Raw genomic sequence first — 17,048 nt, forward strand, 5'->3', positions numbered from 1 at the left:
GCCAGCCGCATCTCTGCATTCAGGCTCTGTTATCTCCACCTGACCTAAGGCAAGCTTGTATTTGGGCTTTGTTACCTGGGACTGGCTTCCTGGACTTGCTTTCAAGTCAGTTCCCCTTGGTGGGGAGGGGAGGCAGGGTCAGTTTAAGTTTTACTGCATAAACAACAAAATGGCTGTTCAACCAAGGTGGGGCAGCTCTGACTAAATAGGCCCTTACATAACAATGTAAGAAATATAAGAGGGCAAATACATTCGAAAGTTTTCATAATGCTCTCTCAAAATTTTGTATCATTTTCAAATAAACATTTTAGAGTAATTTATACTGATTTTATTTTTTTTTTAATGTTGTTTTGCATTTTTGGAAGGCAGCAAAGGAGGTCCTAAGAGAGAAGTATATAGCAGTACAGGTCTTCCTCAAGAAACAAGAAAAGTCTCAAATACACCACCGAACCTTACAATTACAGGAGCTGGAAAAAGAACATCAAATTTGGCCTAAATCCAGGAGGAGAAGGAAAGTAACAAGATCAGAGCAGAAATCAATGGTAATAGAAGTTAAATGTTGTTTTGCTCAAAATAAGTGAGACGGTCATTAAATGACACCAGGTCATTAAATGGTCATCCCCAGATGTGGGATGGTCTTAAATTCTGGGTCATATAACACCTTGCATTATATACACAATTTGTAGAAAATACTAAGCAAATCAGTACTACAGAGTATCATCACAGCCTCTTTCACTGGCTGAAACCTTGGGTTCCTAAACAAGGGACAAAAGGGTCATTGTTTCGTATTGTTCCTCCTACATGAAACTGAGGGGGAGCAGAATTTGTCACCCCAAAATATGCCTCTTGGCATAAGGAATATTTAGGCTGATTATTTTAAAGGAATATTTAGGCTGATTATTTTAAAGAAGTAACAGACACAGGAAAGCCTTGGAAAACAAAGCAGAAAGGTACACTTCGGTAAGAGATATTTACAAGGGAAATCTCCATTTGCAAAGGTGTCTCCAGGCTGCACCAGGATTGGGGAGGGGAGGTGACTAAATCTCTAGAAATTTATCAGGAGAGAAGATCAAGGTGATTATTTAAATTTGCATAACAACTCTACCCTTGTTTACTTTGCTTTTCCAGGTAACTTCCCATAACTGTCCTACCCCAAACATCTCTCCTCTTTAGCTGGAAATGTTATTTAAGGGGGTGGTTTGGGCCATTTCTGAGAGTTACTTAATTTTCCTGGGTGTCTCCAGGAGGTACATGTTCTTAAACTTTTATTTGCTTTTCTTCTGTTAATCTGTCTTTTATTGGGGGTGGGAGGAGGAGGTAGTCTTAGCCCAGAACCTAGATGAGTAAAGGGAAAATTATTTTTCCTTCCCTACAAAACACAAAGATGACTACCAGTTTTGCCATTCACATTAAAAGTTAATAATCACAATATAAAATCTGTTTCCTATTTTTATTTTTGTAGTTAATAACATACTTTAATTTTTTTTTCTTGATCCAGGTAATGCATAAATGACAATACATATTCTATAAGTTTAAATAAACCAAACATAATTTAAGTAGAATAAGAACATTGGCTGTTAGTGTTTCTCTACATGTGGGATTGCAGAAGAGACTTTGATGTAGAGTGGCTGATGCAGAGATGTTGGGATTTCAATAAATATCGATTGTGGGCTGAAAATATCAGACCAGGGGGTTTAAAATGAACAGTAAGGAATCTTATGCCTCAAAAGAAGTAAGAGCCACGTGGGGAGGAAGACCTCAGGAAATAAAATGATAGCGGATCAAGGCTGGAGCACTTAGGAGGGAAAGGAGGCTAGATATTTTCAAAAAAAGAAGCAGCAGCCGCAGCTTCTGGTTGAAAGATAGTTTCAGAGTCAAAGTTGCTAATGAGTTATTCCTAAAAGCTGGAAACAAAGTTCCCCATATGATTTTCACAAATGATACTTTTAAATTGTCCTTTATTCTAATTATTTTTCCAAAGAACCAATACCATAAAAATAGACTTCTATGTTTAGAAACAGAAAAAAAAATAAGTTATAAAACCATGTTTTACCTTTATTCTTCAAGATAACTTGCTTCATATTTATCTTTTCACTGAGTTCCTGGTATATTACCACCCATGGGCTCAAAACATTTATTCAAAAATCTCTATCATAGTTATTCCATTTGAAGTGGTAGAAAAGCTTCAAAATGATAAATCCCACTGAAGGCAACTATAAACAACATTTGATTCATATATACTAAAACTTGTTATAAGTAACGAATGATTTAGATAGAGCACATTTAGCACTGTCTAGCGATGAACATTTATTATGGGAATATCACAGCAGATGAAGCCGTGGTAGATAGTAAACCATCAATCAGATGCGACCCCACAACAAATTGTACCTCATCAACTGCTTTAATATGTCATGAAGCTTCCAAATAGACATCACTGGACCATTTGTTAAGCCCAAACTACTTTTTCAATGACAAAGCAAAAGACATTTGGTATTTTCATTTATATGTAATATCAAAATGAATCGATGGGATCTAGTTGTCCAAAATAGAATTTCTATGAGGATGGGCCATTGAAATTCAGACCTTCACTTCTTTACAGAAATTACTTGTAATCATGGACTTTTATTGTATTTTATTTTTTTACCAAATGTTATAAGAAAGAAGATTGTATTTAAATTCTGAAACTCTGAAAAGTCAACATTGCTATATTTTAAAATATATTTTTATTCAAGCAAAATGGAAGAAAAATGCCATTCCCGCTTACATTTCTGTTATAAAACTAAGTATTAAGACATTCCCAAATGACATTGCAAGAAGAGCAAAAATAAAAATAGCACAGTGAAATGCTCATACGCTCACACAGGCTTGATAATTACACTATCAAGAAATGCTTCTTTGTGCTACAAAAAATACTTATTTTGAAAAAAAATCATAATCAAGCTTAGCCTTCTGGTATTAAAGAATCCCCTTTGTTCCTTCTGTCACATTTGTTATGATGTTTGTTTATCTCTGCAGTTAACGGAGCTTATTTCTCTTTCCTGTGACTCTGTGTAATTCTGCTTTACTTGGTGTTCTTCCTTAGACTGTAAGGTTCATGAACGTACAGGCAGCCTGCCTAATTTCCACTCCATCCTGCCCCTTCCCTTGAATCAGGAATTCTTGGATGTGTTATTCTGCTTCATAACCATCTTTCAAACAGGGCCTTTCAAAAACCTACATAGATATAAGAAAATGTTGATACTATATTGATTTGAAAGTACTGTGTTTCCTATTCTAATATTCAGATATAGGTTTTGGAGGTATATTATGTATTTTGCCTGGTAAGTTAGATTCTGGAAATCCAGATTCTCTTGTTAGGTAGACCTTTGAAAATGCATGTGTGTGGTTCCAAGAACATTAAATTACAAGAGGTCTAAAAGAAATGCAGCACTCTCCTGAGAAAGCAAATTAAAGGAATTTAGAACAGGATTTGAGAAGAGGGGCACCAGAGTGAGGTGTTTTTTTCCCCCTCTCTCCAATTTGTAATAAGTTTTTGTTGTTGTTTTTTGTGTGTGTGTGTGTGTGTTTTGTTTTTTGTTTTTTTTTCCCCTCTCTGCAATTTGCACAAGTGAGAAAAACTACTTTTAAAATTGGATCAGCATGCCTGGGTGGCTATCGTTAAGCATCTGCCTTCAGCTCAGGTCATGATCCCAGGGTCCTGGGACCGAATCCCACATCAGACTCCCCAGTAAGCAGGGAGCCTGCTTCTCCCACTCCTACTCCCCCAGCTTGTGTTCCCTCTCTCGCTCTCTGTCAAACAAATGAATAATATCTTAAAATAAAATAACATAAAATAAAATAAAATAAAATTGGATCCAAAATTTCTATTAAGTTTTAGACAACAGTCTACCATGAACCTCATTTCTTGCAAGTCCTTGCTGAGTTTACCAAACCACAGAGCATAATCACCCTCTGATTCTGAGCTGTTCTGCAGTAGGTTACACAGGCAATTAGGCAGGTCAGGACAACTTCTTACAAGTACTTATTCTCCAGTGGAGGGGGAATGACATCTTTGCTATTTGCTATAAAAGATGCTAAGTCCAGGGCCCTGCGTTCCTTTAGTACAGCACCATCTGGGCCCATTCAGACACCTTGTAGGACCTGGGGATAGGGGTGATGGACATACCATATCCATGGTCTTGCTGTTTACTGAGTCTGCAGTTTGTTAACAGGCTTGCTATGATTCATTGATTCTTGTCTACTTTTGGGAACCATGGAATTGTGGCAAGTCAACATGCTGTCTGTCTGGAGTCTTGTTATGCATTGTCATCCTCGATGAGGTTGGGGATCTTCTATGGCAGTTAAGGACATGTTTTATAAAAATAAAATTATATACTTTATGCTAAGAGGTTAACATATAAAGAACAAAAATCACAAAAGAGAAATTTGAAAACTATATCATGCTCATTTGTTATCAAATTTTCCCATTACTACAGTTTTTTTTATTTCTGGGGCTGTATTCAAATGACATACTTTACAAGATCCTGCTTTATTTTAATTTTATACAACCACACAGTCTGAGAGTTGGATGGGAACATAGAGATAACCTCTCACAGCAGGTGTCCCTGAATGCTCTCCTCAGACTTCTAGTGATAATACGTATCGATGTCCACAAGATAGACATATCATTTTCAGATGATCGCAGTCACTAGGGCATTAACTTTTACATTGATTTGAAATCCAGGGTTTTGTAAAACATCAATTAATTTAGTTAAATTTTATTTTCCTTTCTTTATTCTTCCATTTGTTTGTTTGTTTGTTTTTTCCGCCCCTTTTCGAACACACATTTAAGCATCAAGGAGGGAAACTCTTCCTTTTCTCCTTGAAGCATCAAACCATCTATTTCCATCTTTCCACATGACTAAGAACATTATCTTATTCCTCTTCTTTGGAGATAATAAGTCTCCACCTTTTTGTTTAACATTCCCCATAAGAAAAGTGTTCCAAATTTCACAACATCCTATTCACCACTGTCTCTATGTTCTCTATGGAACTGTTTCAAAAAGAATGACCAAACTACTTCCTTCCTAAAATCTGCATAGTATGTGAATGTAACCAAAATGTAGACTTACCTATTTTTTTCCTGAAATTCACATCACAACTGTTTGCTTAAATTAGGATTTTTTTTTCCACATGAAATGATTCCAATGATGTTTAAGCCATTCAGAATTACTCTAAACTGTTTATATTTACATGGGCTAGATTTTTTTATATTGGGCTCTAATATCATCATCTAATTTGAGTATATGACAGATTTTTATTAAATATATTGGTCACTAGAATCAAAGAATAATTTTTATTTTTTTTTATTTTTTTAAAAGATTTTATTTAGGGGGCGCCTGGGTGGCTCAGTGGATTAAGCCTCTGCCTTCAGCTCAGGTCATGATCTCAGGGTCCTGGGATCGAGCCCCACATCAGGCTCTCTGCTCAGCAGGGAATCTGCTTTCTCCTCTCTCTCTACCTGCCTCTCTGCCTGCTTGTGATCTCTCTGTCAAATAAATAAATAAAATCTTTAAAAAAAAAAAAGATTTTATTTATTTATTTGACAGAGAGGTCACAAGCAGGCAGAGAGGCAGGCAGAGAGGGGGAAGCGGGGTCTCTACTGAGCAGAGAGCCCGATGCGGGGCTCAATCCCTGGACCCTGAGATTATGACCTGGGCCGAAGGCAGAGGCTTAACCCACTGAGCCACCCAGGTGCCCCTTTATTTTTATTTTTTAAGATTTTTATTTAATTATTTGATATATATATATAGAGAGAAGGAGCAGGGGTAGGAGCAGAGGGAGAAGCAGACTCCCCATTGAGCAGGGAGCCCCATGTGGGGCTTGATCCCAGGACCCTGAGATCATGACCTGAGCTGAGGGCAGACAAAACCAACTGAGCCACCCAGGCACCCCAAAGAATAATTTTTAATGAATTTCTGCTTTTTATGATATTGAACTATGACACTGCTAACTATCATTCTTAACTATGAAAGCATATTTTTTCATGTAGTTAAGTGGAAAAGAAAACTGATAAAAATATGTGTTTCAAATATTCAGTTGAAAGGAAATTCATAAACTATAAGCTATACATAGCTAATGAAAAAATACATACACACACACACACATATATAATTAAGGTATACTACTAATATACTAAATTTAAATTAAAACAAGGGACTAAAATAAGGGAATTTTTATATTACATTGAAAAAAATAAATGACAATTGACTATACTATTAAAAGAACACTCCATCTGGTATTCAAACACAGGTTAGGTCAGCATGTAAATTGAAATTTTTTTTTGTAATTCTATTTGGCATTATGAATCAAGAGCCTTAAAATGATCATATCTCCTGAGACAATAATTCTAGGGAATGATCAGATTTATGCTTAAAGAAATTTATAGCAAAATAATAATATAACATTATATATATATATAGTAAAATACTTCCAAAGCATATATGTAAGTTAATTCACATTCTGCATTGAAAATATATATGCATGATGTAATATAATATACATCTTTACTAATATGTGTATGCATGTGTATGTCATATACATGCACATGAACACCAAGAAAACTACTGTAGTAATTTTGAGTTCTTTTTAAAGTTTTTCCTCCCAGGGTGCCTAGGTGACTCAGTCAGTTAAGCATCTGCTTAAGTCAGGTCAGGATCTCAGAGTCTTGGGATTGAGCCCCACATCTGACTCACTGTTCAGCAGGAAGTCTACTCCTCCCTCTCCCTCTGCCTACTGCTGCCCCTGCTTGTGCTTGTGCTCTCTCACTCTTTGTGTCAAATAAATAAAATATTTAAAAAATAAAAAAAAAATAAAGCTTTTCCCCCAACTTCCAATGTCTCTACATTGACCATATGCTATCGTTTAAATGAAAAACTGAACTAAACCTTCAGTTTACTTAGGATCTAACCTGGGCTAATATATATGATAATTACTAAAACTTCTAAACAGCTCCTATTTGCCAAGACTGGATATTTCTAGAAAATGCAGAACATAATATTAAAAAATTAAGCAACAAGATATTTTTTTCATGTTATCCATTTTGGATAACTAAAATGTTATCCAAAACATTTTTCATGTTTTTTCATGTTTTTATGTTATGCTTTGTTCTTAGTTACCTAAAGATCCAGAAATTATTTTTAAAGACAGAAGGTTTACTTCTCAACTAGTCAGAATTACATTTCCTATAATACTTTTAGGCTCTCAGAATACTCTTAAAATAATTGAATCTTCAATAATAATCCAATCAATCATAACTTAAATCCACACATCTTTTGTTATGGCAGTTATTCAAGCCAATGCCATTCTTTTTTGATCAAGGAACAATTGTGCTTCCCTTTCCAATACCTTTCCAAATTTTTTTTTTTAAGATTTTATTTATTCATTTGACAGACAGAGATCACAAGTAGGCAGAGAGGCAGGCAGAGAGAGAGGGGGAAGCAGGCTGCCCACTGAGCAGGGAGCCCGATGCAGAGCTCCATCCCAGGACCCTGAGATCATGACCTGAGCTGAAGGCAGAGACTTTAACCCACTGAGACACCCAGGCGCCCCCCCAAATGTTTTAATATTAAATTAACCCAGAGGAAAACTTGATTATTAATAATATTCAAAATATCCAAAGAATGATTGTTCTTAGGTTTTGTGGGTTTTTTTTTTTTAAAGATTTTATTTTTTTATTTGAGGGAGAGAACACAAGCCAGGGGGAGAGGCAGAGGAAAAGGGATAAGCAGCCTCCCTGTTGAGCATAGAGCCCCACACAAGGTTAGTTTCAAGAACCCTGTGATCATGACCTGAGCCAAAAGCAGATGCCCAACCGACTGAGCCACTCAGGTGCCCCTGTGTTTCCTTGGTTTTTATAATGAGGATTTTTATACATCATGGAGAAGCAGGCAAGAAACTTATTAAACATGAATTGCTTTGATCTGTAGACTGGCTAAAGCATAGACAAGAATATATACATTCCAGGCTATTGCTAACCCCCATTTCCAACCATAGGATGATATCTGAGACTCCCACACATTTGGAAGTTAGTTTTTAAATTACTTATTATTTCTAAATTACTCATTATTTCAAGCTAAGGGGTATATTAGGGAAGAATGGCATAATCAGACTTCCCTCTTACCATAGTCAGGATTTTATTACCTTAATTACTTCCACATCTAGACCCACATATCTAAGCAGTAAATTCAGCTCAATCTAAAATATAGTGACTGTGAACTTTTGCTAACTGGCTCTTTTTTTGCTTTAATACCATAATTGTTGACATTCATAAAGAAGACCCAGAGCCATTGTCATACCCTGAGATATGAAAATACATGAGAATTTGCAGTATTATGTTATATAAAATGTACCATTTAAGAGTATTTGAAATTATTTCAGGCATTCATATTGAGAATGATTGATTTGCTTTTAATATTTCTATTAATCCTAAAACTTCATTCATCACAAAACTGCATTCTCAGATCATAGCAGATAACAGAGGAAAACGGCATTTTCAAGTCTTTCTCCCCCCTCCTCAAATAGATGGGAGGGAAAAAAGCATTTTTTGGGGAAAAAAGGTTTTATTTGAAATCACACTGATTTTATTTTACCCATTGATGAGAGCCCCCTATTTTCACGTACTTCTTAAAATGTCCAGATTTGCCTAGATGTGTCGACATTATTTTAAATCTATAAACCACGCAAATTACTTAAAGCCTTCTGCCTCACACAATCAACCCATAACAAACACACTATTAGGTATTTTAAAGGATTAAAGCAATTGTCAACTGGTTGAATAAGAGAGAAAATCCCTGTCCACTTTTCTGCCCTTTCGACTTTTCAAACATATCCACTCACAGTGACACTTAAAAAGTATCCTAAATGGGTAGTTGTACAATACTTTAAAATAATGAATTTTATAGTCTATTTAAGGTGTGTATAAACCACCCCATTCACTGAGTACTGCCTGGAAAAGAATACAGCTTCAGTTTAAGAAGAGCATCGCGGTGTCATGTGTCAATAGTATTTTATTTATCCTTTGTGGTTTTTGAGGCTAGGGAAGGGACCTTTTTACTTTCTTAGTGTTTAATTCTTGACACCTCAAAGTACTTTCATGAGTACCTACCTATATTTCTTCCATTTCTTCCTTTCAATTGGGTTCTAATAGGAGGGAAAACTTAAGACACTGGCATTGAACATTTAGTATGATAGGTTCAATGGTATACCAATCTTTTCAATTGTGATAATGACAGATAATTTTATTGATGCTTAGCTGCAATCCTCAGTAGAACTTCTACTGTTTCTTGATGTTTATGTATTATTCAGACTAATAGTGATCCTAAAGTAGAAAAAGCTTCTTGTCTCTTAAAACTTTTATTGAGAAGAGTTCAAAATGCACACAGTTAAGTGCTATTCTGTGTGCATTTAATGTAGAGTGAAAAGCTGTTTGGTGCCCATTTTAGATTCACTGGCAACAGACAGACAAGAAAGCATGTACAGGGAGTCATGAAGATATATAGGAAAAATTAAGAGTTTAAAATTAATTTGAACTTGTAATGCATCACGTGGAAATCTAAAAATCAATTTCCAAATGGAACAGCTTGAAACTTTTTCTTGCCATCTGGTTTTGGACCTGGCTCATTCAATTCCAATTCTGCCCTTGTAAATACTCCAATTTTATATATACTATATGGGAATGATAATCCACGCCACCTAAGCATATCTTGTTGTATTTCCTAAAAATATAGTTGTTTTTGTTTTTTTCTACACTATCAATATTTCTTGCATATCCTCTTAATCATGGATACACTTACCTTTTTCTAAACCAGATGTGATATTATTATTTGATTTATTGACATACTAAAGAGTGATTGCATTTTATTTGGCTAATTTTAAAAATATATATATGTCTAACATTTTTACATCTTTAATGAGCCTAAAATATAGATTGATGAATTCAAATGAAGAGGGAAAAACAGATTTGGCTATTTGAGTCATAATGTAAGAGAAAAAGTAAGGCCTAATATATAGACATAGGATTTTAAAAGATTTTGCATGGAAAGCGTTTACACATGTTGGCATACATGGAGGGCTCAGTAAATGTTAGCAATTAGCCTTTGCTTTTTTCTGTGTGTGCTAATAGTAATAAATAGAAGATTCGAATTTATATTTATTTTTTTCTGAAGAAAATATTTATTAAAAAACTATTACTAGTTGCTTTACATATGCTATCTTATTAGTTCCATACAAAATAACACTGTGAGAATGTTGAGAATTAAACAAGTCAACCCGGCCACCAGAGTCCACAGCTAATGAATGACAGAGGTATGAGCAGACATTTGAGGTCTTGTTTTTTGATGACAATCTCAAATAAGTGTAGCAAACGTGAGCTACCACATCATAAGACTGCTTTAATTGCCTTATAAAGATATCTGCAGGATACTGAAGCCAAGATATTTGTAATCGAAATCATAAGAATTTAGGCTGCAATAAAATACATAAAAATGTGTCTTTTCAATGTATCTATTGATCATTTAGTTCTTAATAATTCAGTCAGATCTAACCGAAAGGAGACAATAGTTGTAAGTCAAATGGATTTCCAGGAACTTCATGTTGTGTTTTTTGTTTTGTTTTGTTTTTAAGATTAGTTATTTATTTGACAGAGAAAGAGAGAGAGATCCCAAGTAGGCAGAGAGGCAGGCAGGGGGAGGGGGAAGCAGGCTCCCTGCTGAGTAGAAAGCCCGATATGGGGCTGGATCCCAGGACCCCGAGACCACGACCTGACCCGAAGGCAGAGGCTTAACCCACTGAGCCACCCAGGCGCCCCTCATATTGTGTTTTTAAAATTAATAATTGTAAGTTAAATTTTTGCTTTGGAAAAATATGTTACCACTTTCAAATTACTTAGCTAGTGTATCCATCCATGAATAAAAGAATGCTCTCATATATATTTAAGACTTAAAATTATAACAGTAAATCTTAAAGATCATCCAGTAGTTTAATTATGATATGAAGAACTCTTTTTTCGAATATGTATATTGAGACTTCAAGCTACATGTTTGTATTTCTATGAAACTTCTATAAAACTGTATAACTTATAACTGATAAATGGCCTAATTTATACTCACATATTTAAATGCAGCAATTATAAATGATTTATATTTAGTTACATATGTGATATACTCATATATTTACATGCTAATTTATATACACACACACATACACACAGACTAATTTATTACAGTGATAATGAAAAATTACTTAATAACTTTGATACAAAGTATTTTGAACTGTCAAACCACTTCAGAAGATGTTCTACACAACATACATTATATATATATAACATATATATATAAGGCAAATAGCTTTCAGTGGAAATTTTTCACCAACAGTGACATTATATATTAAATTTTTCCCAGTGAGAGGAGGCCAACAGCATAGCTTGAACTTTTATTCTACTGGATGATTCTGTGTCACTGCTTTTGTTTCTAAGCTTTCAAAATGTGAATCTTGCAAATATAATGAGGCGGTGACAGGTTTCTGCCAAAATCACTGAGGTAACTGGCATTGCATGTTGTTCCCCTAAATATTATTGTAGTCATCATATGACTTGTCTTGCCAAATTCTACGATGGCCCCTTGTTTCCAATCCTAAATTCTAAATTCTGTTTCTTCTCCATGACTGTCAAAACTACATTTAACTGATTCTGCTGTTATTTCCCACTAATTCTCAACATGCTGCCCATCACAGTCTGGTTGGTTACTCGACTGTCCTCTAAATGTATGTTACGGTTTGCCTGGGTTGAGTCCCTGGCTCAAAAACACATAACTTGGTAACTTTAATCAAGTTGTTACTCTCGTATAACAAACAAGGATGATAAAAATAATGATACCTTTTGGCTAGGGTAGATGTAGGTACTAAGTTACAGAATTCAAAGATATTACATAACACAGAACCTAGCACAGAGTATGTGCTAAAGTAAAAAAGAAAAAAAAAAAAGGAAAGAAACCAACTTAGCTATATGTAGCATTAGCTCTATATTTTCTTGTCTTCCTTATTGTGGTTATCATTTAAAATATCTTTCCCTTTTCTATTTCCCTATTCAAAGCCCTTAAAAAAACGAGACACATAATTAATAATGCATGTATTATACTGGTTATTTTTCCAAACATATCCTTATGCTTATCATTAAAATTAAAAGTTTTGCTTGGGAGCATCCAATAAATATTTGAATGAAGGTGTACATTTCAGGTATCCTACATACGGGTAAGCATAGTACGAGGGTATAGTTGATGGACATACATTTTGCTAATAGCACAATGCATACTGTTCCACTTTGAATGTACAAGTTACCTAACATTTTGCGGGGGGGACCTTGAATAGAAATGCACGATCAGCACAGTTCTCTAACAGTGCGTCAAGTTTAACTCATCACACTTGGTAATCAACAACCTCAGCCCTAAATCCCTGCATGTGTCTCTACAACTGGTCCATGCAGTCCCCAAACAGGAGTGGGACATTCTGTTAGATAAATGAAAATCCATACTAGTTAGCCAGAAGCAATTCTTAGGCCCCTATGGATTCTGGAAGGCACTTCAGTTACATTCTGAATTGCCCTAAAATAAATTCTTTATTAGCTGCCAGCTATTACATTAGAGATTTCATGATGTGCCCCTGTCTCCAGAACATAATCTTGGACTTTGCCCAGCATGATAACGGCTTCTCTGATGACAGAGCTTTTGACACTGATATGAAAGGGATTCTACTAAGCATATGTAGGGTCTATCCTAATAGTCTATGTGGTGAACTCTTCATAAATTGACAGAAGGAACGGATTTCTATACTTATTCTGGCAACATATCAAAAGCTATAAATTGTCAGTATTGAGTTTATTCATTAAATCTTTGTATTTTCCTGAATAATAATACCAGGGAAATATTTTCTTTACGTGAGAATATAGACTTATTAATTTAGCATTTTGTACAGAGACAGAATTCAAAATGTAACCATTCAGATAAACATTATTCGTCAATGTATACATAATTTTTCTTATTGTGTCTGCATACTATTATTGGCTAATATCTCACTTATTTCTACCAAAGAGCTCCATTATAAAATGGAATATAAAGCATACACTGTAGGATTAATATGATGTATAAGTTTGTTTTGATCAGCAAGTTGTACTAGATTTCAAAATGAATCTGTTAACTATAAACCACATGTAGCCTAAAAACTAATGGGCTCACAATTATTTTCTCCTTGTTATCAAGTATAGGGGCTCTTCCCTTCTTATTCCTAGACCATGTCACTCACCATGCCTCTCCACAGACCAAAGTTCCTAAATAGATATTTAAAATTTATATTTTAAGGTGAACTGTCACAGCCATTAAATAGCTAAAGATACTGTAAGATATCACAAAAACAGTAATAGGAATGATTTTTTTGTACTTTGAAAGTCACTGTTTTCTCATTTAAAAAAAAAAGAAAAAGAGCACAAATGGAAAAGACAAGACACACACACACACACACACACACACACACACACACACACACAAATAAAAATCAGTATAAATCATCCAGCAGTTAGAAAGTGATTTGTGGAACAGATTGAATGCTAGGGCTTACCAAAATTCACCCTATCTGAGGTTTGGGTATGATATAAAGAGAAGATGACTTCAGAATAAATTTTGGATATTTTACCCCTCTCCCCTTCACCCTTAAAATAACACCAAGCCCAACTTTAGTTTTGTTTTTAACAGCACTGTCACTTACCTTAGCTGGAGACATGCTAATTAAAGAGGGGCAAAAAAAAATCACCTTTCCTCCCCAACCACCCACCACCAAAAAAAAAAAAAAAAAAAAAAAAAAATCCTTATAATCATAAATTACAGGTTCCTGGAAGGTGGAAATCTGTATGTATCACAGCTTTTTAGTGTTTTTATGAGATTAAGCTTTGAGTACCATCTTAATAAATGGCTTTGTGGAATCAGGAAAGAGTTCTCTTTCTTTTGTGATGTTGTGTATCATTTTTAGGTACCACTTAGGGACTCTGAAATTTTGATTTGATTTTTAACATTATAATGCTGGAACTGTGATCCTTCACTTCCTTTTCTTAAATTTTACTCCTAAATAAAGGTAATCCTATGGACTGGTATGGCTGAGTGACTTGAAGGACAACTTTAGATGAGGCCCTAAGCTCTGGTCTCTGAAAACATGATGGCCTTTAGATACAATGTGCTTCTTCTCTCTTCTTTTCAGAATAACTATCTGTTGTTTTGATGACCATGGTTTCTTTCTTTCTTTTTTTTTTTAATTCTTTTATAAACATATAATGTATTATTAGCCCCAGGGGTACAGGTCTGTGAATCACCAGGTTTACACACTTCACAGCCCTCACCATTGATGACATGGTTTCTTAATCAAACAATAATTTAACAGATGAAAGATCCACAGTCGTGACTGATCAAGATCACTATTTGATACATATAATATTTAATTTACTTACACTTGATACAAACTCTTACCACTCTTTGAATTATATTTTGAACTTCTAATTCTTTTTAAGAAACAAAGCCTATGAACATAACTTTATTTTACTTTCTTTGCTTCTTCTTCTTTTTTTTTTTTTTTTTGACATTCAAATAACTTTGAAGGTTGAAGGTTTGCATTTCAAAACTAAGAAAATGAAACTGCTCTCTGACCAAGGCCTAATGCAGCTGTGATCCATCCTGAAGCAAAATTTTATGGCTCAGTTGTAAACCCTTTGAAAATGTAGCTTATAATGTAAGTGCTGACATGATCTTAACTATGGCTTCATGAACCCCAACACTAATATAGCCAAGGCATTTTATTACTGTCAGCCTGTCTCACTTTGTAAAATTAAATATCCTCTTTAAAAATATTTATATGCCTTCGATTTCCTGAATAAAGTTTTCTTCATGGAATCTGGCTGATGAACCCTCCCCCTGGAATGGACTCGGGTGGGGCTAATGGTTATACACATGTTGGAACTTGCACATATAAGGATAAGGATGGTTGCTGTGCATTCACTTATTTTCAGATCACAGTTTTTCATAGGCATAATCTGACTTTATGAAAGATAGACAGGTCCCAAAACCATACTCTTCAAAATGAATCAGCACTCTACTTCCCGGGCAATAGTTTTCCCCCTTTTTGATGAAAGTGTGTATTCTATTTGTCAGTTAAGTTCTGAGCTTTTTTTTCATCTATTTTCTAATATAAAAAATACTTAAAAAGTCTTTCCAATTTTTCTTCTGTTTGTCATCCAGTAAAATATGCATTTTAGGAAGTATGACCTGAAATCTTAGGGTGTTTTAATCACATGCAAAAAAACACATTATATTAATAACAGATAACTAAAATAAAATTTTGAGGTTAAAAGTGAAATCGTCAATTTGAATAAAAGTTAGACAAAAGTGGTTGTGGTTGAATTAACATATTCAAGTCATAATTTGTAAGGTGAAAAAAGACAACTGTTCTCAGGAACCATTTTTTTTCTTACCAAAATCTCACATGTATTTTGCTGAATTTATCAAATGCTATTTTTCAAATAATACCAGCCAGAGAACATGAGCAAATTTTACAACAAATCTTCATCAAGTTGTTAAGCACATTCCTCCTTAATTTCTATATCTAAAAAATACTCTGATAATTTTTTGAACATGTAGGGAAAAAAAAATACTCATTTCAGACTTGGCTTTGGAATTTACTCTTCAGTTGTAGGAAAGATAAGGTATTAAATCTATTTATTGCATACAGATGGAGATTAAATAATTTAAACAAATGAAAAACAGAAGTGGTGATTATACACAGTGCAAAAAACACTCTACATTTTTCATGAATATTCATATAGTTCGGTTTCCAGATTCAGTCTCACATTATAAATTACTTTTGAACAACAACGTTGCTTTCTTTTTTCCTTACTGCACTACTTTCTACGTCAGTCTGCCAGAATTTTCTAAGTTTTATAATACTATAAATACGTTCATATTTTTCTAAAATTAAAACTGAAATTTAAATGATGTAGTAAAAGGGTAGTGATAAAAATGATTTCCCAACATTAGAAAGGTAAGATATAGTTAGAAATAAGAAATGTGTAATTAACACTATAGTCATAGAATATTTTATTACCAGTTTAATATCTCATATACTCTGCTCATTCATCAAATTATTGGGCATTTACTACATGTAGGATTGCCTGCTAATTGAAGCAAAGACAAAATTTCTCTTCAAATAACTTCTAAAGTGGTAAACAAAAAACAGAGACGTGCAACAACAAAGTATTGTAAAAACTGAAACTGTCCTCTGATCTAAATTAAATGCCCTGGTCATTTAAAAGATGGAATATTACTTTTGGTATGTAGTTGAGGGGTCTTTGATCTGGCAGTCAGAGCTAGTGTAGTGGCAAAGGGGCATTCCAGGAAAAATTTCAAAGACTAAATGATCTGTTCATTTCTTTAAACCAGGAAGTCTATTCTGGTGTTTGTGAAAGAGTAAACCATCAGTATGCAAATTTTATAAATGAAAACCTTTATTTAGTACATAAGGTATTGAGGTTGTTTGCTCAAACAAAGCAGGTTTTCTTACCAGCTCACATAACTGGGAAAGATGTCAGAATCAGTATCATAAAAACGTCTTGTAGGTAGTAGACAGCAGCACATGGTTAAGATTTAAAACAACAACAACAGCAAACTTTTCAGGTCAAAAAACTTTAATTAGCAATAATCGCGCCTCGGATAAACCTCATTGGCTACGATACTGCCACTGCGCAAAGCTAGGGTCAAAAAACTTTAAAACATTGCTCCAAATCCCTAAATAATTGCCAATATATTATGCAGGACCGTGCAAATAATTACAAGAAAATCTAAAATGGCATTCAAAATATCCTCGTATCAGTCTTCAATGTACCATGAGTTGAAACAATGCTATAGTATATGCTTTTAATACACTCAAACCCTTCCTAGAGAGGGGGGTCATAACTGCCAGAGCGGATTTCTTTGTTTAGTAAA

The 17,048-nt window shown here is 34.4% G+C and overlaps 1 protein-coding gene and 1 pseudogene across 17 annotated transcripts in view; both read right to left on the reverse strand.

Moving 5' to 3' along the window:
* ROBO2 (roundabout guidance receptor 2) overlaps nt 1–17,048 on the reverse strand; it is a 1,322,570-nt gene that overhangs the window by 1,301,824 nt on the left and 3,698 nt on the right. The gene's annotated exons all lie outside the window — the stretch shown is intronic.
* On the reverse strand, nt 16,649–16,815 carry LOC123941016 (annotated as a pseudogene).

This window comes from Meles meles, chromosome 4 (genome assembly GCF_922984935.1).
Source record: "Meles meles chromosome 4, mMelMel3.1 paternal haplotype, whole genome shotgun sequence".
Taxonomy (NCBI): Eukaryota; Metazoa; Chordata; class Mammalia; order Carnivora; family Mustelidae; genus Meles; species Meles meles.